Below are 9,546 nucleotides of genomic sequence, written 5' to 3'. Positions count from 1 at the left end.
ACCTAATACAGGCCTAGGTAAAATTTTCATAAGGAAATCTGAAATCTGTCCATAGGTATGTAAGTGGTAGTTTGTGAATTCTGTAAAATTATAAACAAATGGGTAAAAAAATCCATATTCATTCACAGTAGAAAAAGAGATGGATTTGCCATGGATAAAGCATGCCAAGACATAGGAGGCCTGGGTGGCAGGTAGTATCTGTTCCTGCAGCCAGGTTGGGTGCTTTTCATTTCACCCAGCTCATGAAAGGCTCCGTAGGCAAGGTGTTGGCATGTGAGGACAGAGGCAAGCATAAGGTTCATGTTTTTAAGCTTTATCAATTAGGATAAGAAAAATCAAAGGTTATGACTGGATGACAGGCTCTGAATCCAAATACAGGTAGTGAGTGGGTTGAGCGTGGAACAAGGATGATGTGTCCCCAAAAAGCACGCCTGCTAGTTCAATTACTGGGTCACCTTCAGGCTTCAGGCAGACACCTGGCATCCTTCTACAATGACTGGGTTTGCTGGCTCCTGCCATATATCACAGTGGCTGAGATATTCACCCAGGATTATGTTGTTGCAGTCCCATGTTGGGGAACTGGCTTTGGCCAGCAGATGACCCATTCCAAAACACCTCTTGGAGTGTAGGAAAAATAATATATTCAGTAAGACTGAGTAAGAACAGAAGCTTAGTATTGTGATTCAGATTTGGAGAAGCCTAGCATGTGTCTTTGCCTTTTATAATACACTGTTATTAGTAGAACATTTTAAAGTAGCTGCTGGCAAGACATTTTGCACTGTGCTGTTATGTTTGCCCTACAACTTTGTCGTGGTTTAACCCCAGCCAGCAACTAAGCCCCACACAGCTGCTCGCTCACTCCCCCCACAATGGGATGGGGGAGAGAATCGGAACGGTAAAAGTGAGAAAACTCATGGGTTGAGATAAAGACAGCTTAATAGGGAAAGCAAAAGCTGCACACGCGAGCAAAACAAAACAAGAAATTAATTCGCTACTTCCCATCGGCAGGCAGATGTTCAGCCATCTCCAGGAAAGCAGGCTCCATCGTGCGTAATGGTTACTTGGGAAGACAAAACCCCATCACTCCGAACATCCCCCCCTTCCTTCTTCTTCCCTCAGCTTTATATGCTGAGCATGATGTCATATGGTACGGAATATCCTTTTGGTCAGTTGGGGTCAGCTGTCCCAGCTGTGTCCCCTCCCAACTTCTTGTGCACCCCCAGCCTACTCGCTGGTGGGATGGTGTGAGAAGCAGAAAAGACCTTGACTCTGTGTAAGCACTGCTCAGCAATAACGAAAACATCCCTGTATTATCAACACTGTTTCCAGCACAAATCCAAAACATAGCCCCGTATTAGCTACTATGAAGAAAATTAACTCTATCCCAGCCAAAACCAGCACAAACATACATCTTGCCTTACTTACTGCTATATGTACCTTGTTGAAAGGCTCTTCCTGGCATGTCTTGCATTAGCAATGTGTTTCTCTGCTGCATAGTACAGTGGGATCATTATCCTGGGATCAATCCTTAGACACTATTAAAGTCAGAAAACACTGCTGTATAGTGTTGAATACTAGCTCATGGACTATTGCTTTGAGGCAATGGGACACAGACAGGAGGTAATGCAGATGAGGTCCTTTCTCTTTTTCTACATAATGCACAAGGATTTGCAATGTGGGACGTAACGGGGCAAAAGCTTTAGAAATTCAAAAGGCAAGCAATTTGTAAATAAATCAGCAAGTTGCCATGTAGGGAAAGATTTGTCTGAAGCGTAATGGCCCTACTGCAATGTGCTCACTAAGCTCTCAGTGGCATTTTAAACATCATGAGACTTGATTTTGAGACTTCAAGGGAAAATAAATTATAAAAGGAGATGCTCAGAACTCGAGTGCTAGGATCTGACAGAGCACTTAAGAAACACACCCAACAGAAGGTGGACCATTCCCTTCTGCCATAGACAGCACAGACGAGGAGAGGCTCCAGTCCTGCAGAAAAGGAATAGGTCACAAACCTCTAGAGTCCAAAATAGACCCTGGCCCAGACATAAGTAGGACAACACACAGAAAAGCAAGACTGAGAAGCTAGAACAAGAGCAGTGCCCAAGGCACAGAAAAGATTGGACATTGATGGACTGATAGTCTCTAAGGGGCTCCTAGCTGCCTTCATTTTGGGTAAGACTTAGAATTATTTTGAAGAGCTTAAAATCACCTGAGGACAAGGCTTCAAAGCATCTGGGTCTTTCACTTTAATACACAGTGGCTGCCAGTATTTTTATTTATTCAAGTTCCTTCTTTTTATATAAATAATTGCTTCTGCTTCACTTCATCTGTCTCTCCAGTATACAACAATCATTCTGGCCAGGTCAGCAAGCACTTCAAGAAGAAACCAACCTACTCCTGGAAGAGGACATACCACTGTATCTCTAACCTGAGGCTATGCGGTAAGTATACATTCGAAACACACCTTGCTAGGCATTTTTGCCTCTCCTGCATGCTGACAATAATGCAAGAGGAAGCCATGCTGCCAAAGCAGCTATGCAAAGCAACCTGCACTGGGAGGTTTCATCACAGAAGGACAACAGTAGCAGGAAGCATTTCCAATCCTCTGTCATAGAGGTACTTGAACTATCTGCTCAGCATTTTTGGCCCTTGTGTGGTTCTTTCAAGCTTTCTGTAGACTTAGAGCTGAGGCTGCAAATCCTGAGTCCCTCCAAGAGAAATGGAGCCCCTTACTGCAGGGCTTTTGATTTCCCCCAGACGTTTCAAGTTATTCCCCATTTCCTATTTGTGCTGCTACGCTGCACAAGAAGCCTAGTGCTGATATCTTCTGTGAGGTCCTGCACTCGCTTGGTCTTTGCTCAGGTTGTGTCAAATCATAGAATCATAGAATAGTTTGGGTTGGAAGGGACCTTTAAAGGTCATCTAGTCCAACCCCCCCCCCCCCGTGAGCAGGGACATCTTTCACTAGATCAGGTTGCTCAGAGCCCCGTCCAACCTGACCTTGAATGTTTCCAGGGATGGGGCATCTACCACCTCTCTGAGCAACCTGTTCCAGTGTTTCACCACCCTCATTGTAAAAAATTTCTTCCTTAGTCATTTCTCCCAGCTCTGCAGCTATCTTCAGTTTTCCTCTACCACTGTCCTGTCACTGTAGTTATGATCCCTGCCAGACTGCAGCTGCTTTCCTTTGGCCATTACCCGTGCTGCTACTCACTGTCTGTCTTCATACCTGCTCCATTTTGAACAGCAGCCGCAAATGACTGTCTCTTTTCTTCCTTTTTTTCTGTGAGTGGCTTGTTTAGTGTAACTGCTTCTAAAGCCTGGCTGCTGGACTGCAACCCACCCCCCTCCACACCTTCTTCTTCAGTCGATGCCTTCCTCGCTTCCTGTCTCGTCTTAGAGAAAAAGCATTGCTGTGGCCCAGCTTTGGCAGGTAAGGATCTCTTCCTGACTGTCTTGGTTTTGCTATCAGTCCCTCCACTGTTTATGCTGCCAACTTTCTTTGCTCTCGCTCTTTTTCATTTTTGATACCCACGGCAAGACATCTGGTGCTCAAATCTGCCCTGTTAAGTGCTGAATTGCATAAATTCTGCTGCAGCGTGCTACGAGTCCTGTCAGAGCAGAGCATGTTAGGCGTGCCATACTGTGGAAAGTATGCTTGACTCCTGATCAGTTCTTGCCAGAGCTTCCTCCAGAGTCACCTCTCAGAAAGCAGACTGTCCATCTCCTGTCCTTAAAAATGACCATTTCCAAGGGCGTCTTGGAGTGGCAGAAAGATCATAATTGATCAGTGTACCCTGCACACACGTCACGCTGAGTCATATATGCTCTGCAACGCACATCGGTGCCTGGCCAATGGAAATAGTCTGGTTCAAATAAAGCACCTTCTATCCCTAGGTATGAAGTTATTCATTTCCTGATGTCAGCTCTTATATCTGCAGGGATTACTGCTTGTCCTGCTTTAAATAAAATCCCATCTTGCACATGTGCGCACACACACCAACAACACTCAATCCTTTGCCTGGTAACAAGATGGGCGATGCCTGTGGGCCTTCTTCCTTCCAGTACAGCCACACACTCTGTGTACGAACTGTTTTAATGCCTTCATCACCCCACCCAGACAGCTTTCAGGAGCACTCAGCACTTCCTCAGCACGCTTTCTTTTTGCTGGAGCTCACACTGCACTTTTATGCAGTACCCAAAAGTGCCACAGTGGGATTGTCCCACCCCCCTACGCAGGGGTAGCAGCTCCTTGTTTATCTGACTCCATCCTGGTTGTCTCAGGGCTCCACCAGTAAGTGCTCAAGGTGCTGACTTTGCAGCAGTGTGGCTCCAAGCTTTTTGTGGCTTTATCTGTTCCAGGGGTTTATAGCAATTTGGGACTGGTTCCCTGCATTGAATTGCCTTTACCCCATCACATGGAGCTCTGATTGCTGCCAAATGGTGTCTATGTGTGTTAACTGCTTAAGACGATTCTTGTGTCCTGAGAGGCGGGAGGATAAACAAGAAGAATCTAGTAGTTCATCTTCTCTATGAACCCCTAGAAATCCTTCACCACTTTTGTTCGTGGCATTTCTTTAGTGGCTCTAAGGTTTCTGAGGTACAATTGGAGACACTCAAAAGTTCACAGATGTTCAGGTCACCATTCTCTGCAAGCTTCAGCTCATCTGCGTTCAGGCTAATATGCTGTTCTCAGCATCTCCTTGGGGCCATAGAGTCATGGTTGGGGACTCCCTCTTCTTCAACACTTTCAGTTACAGTAGAAAGTATCATCAGCCACCGCCTTGGGGCCTGGGAATCCCTCCATTGCGCATTTCAGTTTCTGCTGGGAACACTGTAATCATGACCATGTTCCTGGCATTCACACTGTCAGGTGTGATAAAGGTGATCACAAATCCAGTTCAAGATCCTGTCCTAACTCATAAGAAACACTGAATACTTTTGAATTTGATACATCAAATTGAGCCTGGTGACTTCTCTCCAATCCTGCATACACTGGTTTGGCATCAGTGTAGATTCTCATTTTATGCAGATGCCTGTTGTTTTTCTTTTTCCACTGTCACTGATTTATTCTCTGCCCTTTTCTGTAGGTCTCTTGACATCTTTCCTTTACAGAGTTTTCCCTCAGTAACATTGAGAGTGCCAACAGAGTTTCATGTTTTGGTAGCTTGAATGTCAGGTTTGTAGTCAGCTTTCAAGGTAGGCGTCAGCCTCCTTAAACTATAAGGCAACACTTTTTTGGAAGGCTAAATGGGGCCCATGGGGACTTCTCCCCCTGCTCTCTCAGACTGAAGATATTCTGGTGGTGTACTACGCTTACCACATGGCTTACTTAGCGATGGATGGACTTTCTGAGTGTCCTTTATCATAAGACCAAGTGATAATGTGCCATATTTCACAGCAACTTACCAAGAGCTTGTATCTGTCCACTGGCCTCAAAATAGCCTCAACTGTAAATCATCGCTGTAAATTGTAAGTCCCATTACTGCAGTCTAATGTTGCTGTTAATGAGTGTTCCTGGAGTTCTATTGCTGTTGACCTTGCAGCTCAGCTAGGACTAAATTTGGCTCTAATTCGGTGGGATAGCTGTAATTATGGCTATGGTAAGACTGGTAGATTATTCAAGGACTGTGAGTATCCTGAAATGCCTTGATTTACTAAGCCACACTTTATTTTCTCAGAAAACTCAACTAAATGATGATGCTTGTGTTCATCACCACTCTGAGGCAGTCTTCAGCCTCAAGCTTGGGGTTTCCTGACAAGACTTGTTGTGCCATAAGAACCAGCACTTTCTGATTCCTTCCTGGGCAGTTCAAGTAAAATTCCATATGAGGGGGGCTTTCTTTAGATATGTGTCATCCTTGTTGAAGCATCTTTCCTATAAGCTGGCATCATCCTGCAAATGATCTCACAAGGAGAAACATCAGTGCTCCAAAAGTTGACTTCTTGGTTGTGTATTACAAGGATTCACTGCCAGAATGGCTTTTTGGTTTTACAGGAACGTACTTGCTCTGGTGTTGTTGTGCCCTCCTCAGGTGTTCCCCTTCTCTGGCAGCAGCGCTTCATGTGATGCTCGCCCTTAGCGGCGTGGGGAAAGTTCACTCTCTGGTCTCTATACTCCGTGGCCAGCAGCATTCATGAACAAAGTTCTTGCCCCAGTGCTTGTGTAAGGTCTCATACCAAGTAATACAATCACAGGAAGCCAAAAGTGGATACTGTTAAGAAAGAAGTCATGTGTACCTGATTCAGGTATGCTCAGGAATCACACAAAGAAGAAGCTGTTGCTAAGTCATTCAGGACGACTTCTCCAAGTGCTGTTCCTGGTATGCAAAACGGGAAGCAGAAATTATTTTTAAAGGCTTAGTGCATAGGTCTCAATAAAATATGCTCTCTTCCTTCCACAGGCCACACCAGCCTGCCTGAGCATGGAGTTGTCTCAATAGCAAGCAGCCAGCTGGACAAAACTCTGGGAAAGAAAATCTAGGACCAGGAAAGGAGGTCAGAGAAGGAGGAGGACAAAAGCAGGCTCAACCCTTTCCTTATACAGCACATTTTCTGCTCTCCCCTGCCCAGCCATCCTTCCACTGCCATACTTTGCCCCTATCCAATCCACTGATGTGGGATAAAAAGCAGCAAGGCTCTCCAGCCTGGTCCTAGCAGCAAAACTGTACATGTGAGTGAAGGCAGCTTCTGCTTCCTTCTTCACAGGGATGCACTCCCAAGCTCTCATCTTCCCTCCGTGTAGCAACAGGACTGGATCTACTCATTTCTTCTTTTGACCATAGAAGGCCCATATTTAAGGCTTTAAAAAGGAGCAGGAAAAACAATGAAATATGACAAGAGGGAACAAAAGTCATTGTCATCTCTCATCAGCTATCAGTGTGCTTTGAAGCATGAGATTTGGTTATCCCAGTGATAACAATGCCTAATAATACTGGAGGATAGTAACAAGGCACATAAATCAGTATTAAAAGATAAAAACCTTTTAAAAGATCCTTTGTTCCCCCCAAGGAATAAAATCCAACTGTCAACACCACAAGCTTACCTTTGGTTCTATCTGTTGACTCTTTCCATGTCATAGACCATTATGACTGATAGAGGCTCTGCAAGGCAAATTTAGGCCAAAACATCTCCCTTCATGCATAGCATCGTCTGTCTCCAAGGCTATTAAATGGTGTCTATGGTGACACTTGCACAACTCATTTGTGGGTTTATGCAGCTCTAAATGAAGCTATAATGTTACTAGGTTGTCTTCCAGGCTTGGATGAATTGGAGCTACAATGCCTATGAAGATCCATGAGGTTCAAACAACTAGGGCATCACTTGCCACTTTGGATCTTGCAATGGTTTCTATCACACAAACTGCCTCTTCATGTCGATGAAATTTAGCATGCTGAGAGTGTCACTTGTGACACCTACATGAATGACGTTGTAATGGGAAATCCACTCTGCTTCTGCATCCATTGATTTCAATCAGTAGTTTTCAAGTTCCCTGGTGACAGTGTTTAAAGCCTATTTCACTGCATAAAACCGATGGTTATTTTTTAATCCAGCTTCAGATTTACAGTAATTCAATACAATTTTTCTTTAATCCTTACAATACAATAAGAGTTTTAATCAACAACTCAATTCTCTCTATCTGTCTTTCTCTCTAAAAAAAAATTTTCTGTTCTTTCTCACCAGGGGAAATCTTTAGTTTGCCAGACCAAAACACGGGACCCTTCAGCTTTCTCTACAAGGCAAGGCTTTGAACTTGCAGAAACAGTTCTGCTTTTGCTGTGCTGACTTATCTTTGACACAAGGTGTCTATCAGTTCTGGTTGCCTACAAAAAGTGACATCAACAGCCATCAAAGATGGCTGCGAAGCTCCTTAACCTGTGCAACTCAGAACGCCTGCTGCTTCCTCATCTGCTTGTGCTCATCCGCACTACCACAGCAGGCTGGATGCACTTTCCATGGGGGAGCTCAAGTGGAAGTGTTTCTCGTGGCGAATGGCTATCGGAGAGGCGTAATGCCGTTTGCATTGTACCACCAGACCTACCACCACGCAAAGCTGGGCCATCAGTAAGAGGTAAGGAAAGTAACAGCAACTGCTTTTTTGGCATCTATGGAAGAAGAAAGGTGCCTAGTGGGATTTTTAAAAGCAGCTGCTCTAAATGTTTTTTAAATACTGCCTGCTGTTTATCTCAAGCTTTTGATTGTTTGCAACTTGTAGTCTCCCTATGAAAACTTTTGAACCTGAACAGAGCTTCTCGATTTGACCCTTGGGGAGGACTACCAGTTCAACTGCTGGTGGCCATTTTATATAATATAGAAAGTATGAAATATCAGCAGCCTGACTTCAAATTTGGCAGCAAGTCGGAGTCTCCTTCCATTCCTCAACATTTAATTCAAGCTACTTAGCACTGTAACATGTAACATAGGACCTCTTTGCAAGCCCTAGTGTTACTGCTCATTAATCTATGTACCTTAACAAGATTTTGAGTGACCCTATGGCTAATAGTCCACTTTTCTTAGTAAGACATTTATTTTCCAGCATGACTGCTTGCCAGTAATGTCAGTTAGACTGGAATGAGAAATCACAGAGTTCAAAGCTATTCAAAATGAGGAGGGGAGTAGCAATATCCCAGTTGTCCTTTTGCTACCCTATAATGTAAAAACAAAGGGCATGATTATTTTTTTTCTGCTACTGGTGTATCCACAGCTTCCAATGAGGATTTGGGTTCTGCTGTGCTAAGACAGTCCTCAGGAACAAACAGCCTAAGCAGTTGTGACAGGCAAAGGAAGCACTTTTAGTCCTGTTTTTCAGATATAAAAGCAGAACATATAGACTTGCCTGCAATCAGGCAGGAAACCAAGGGCAGAACAGCCCCTTGAACTCAGGCCTCTGATTGTCAGATCTGCATTTTCATCACACTCCTGAGCGTACGTATTTGTCTTTGAACTAGTACAGGGGGATATAATACTGCACCAGAGCCGGGCGAGTGCTAGCTTACAGAGCTATTTCTGCAAAGCAGTTCCAAGCGCACTGAATGCAGAGCTCTCCGAATACTTTGCAGTCAGCTCTGTGCAGCATGTCATCCAGGGGTGGAATTCACTGCCATAAGAGGATGTCGAGTCAAAGGCTGTAGTCAAGTTTCTTGGAGGGTGGAAAAACAGGCTGGTTAGTTTAGGCAATGGGACTGCCTTTCTTTTTTGGGGGGGTTTAGTTTGTACAGGGTCTAGGGCTGCTGGGTCCAAGGCTGGGTGCTGATGCTGAGCTGCTAAACTGTCAGACAGAAAATTAGTGATTGCGATTTTCACTAGGAGAAGACTCGCTCTTTTTATTTAGTGTTTTGATTGTTTTGCCCAGGAGTGGCAGAAAGACACTTTTCTCTTGCTCAGAACTTCACCAGAAGTTTCTCAAAAAACTTCCAGCATATGTGACGCTCGCTGAAAACAAAAAGCCTATACCATGCTAGACGGGAAATCTGTTTCTTTCTCTTTGCACTTTTGTTTCCACTGGGGCTGGTGAATGCAGCATGCAAAGTAGCAGTGATTACAGCA

This window comes from Calonectris borealis, chromosome 1 (assembly GCF_964195595.1).
Source record: "Calonectris borealis chromosome 1, bCalBor7.hap1.2, whole genome shotgun sequence".
In the NCBI taxonomy this organism is placed as follows: Eukaryota; Metazoa; Chordata; class Aves; order Procellariiformes; family Procellariidae; genus Calonectris; species Calonectris borealis.
This window is presented reverse-complemented; position numbering follows the sequence as displayed.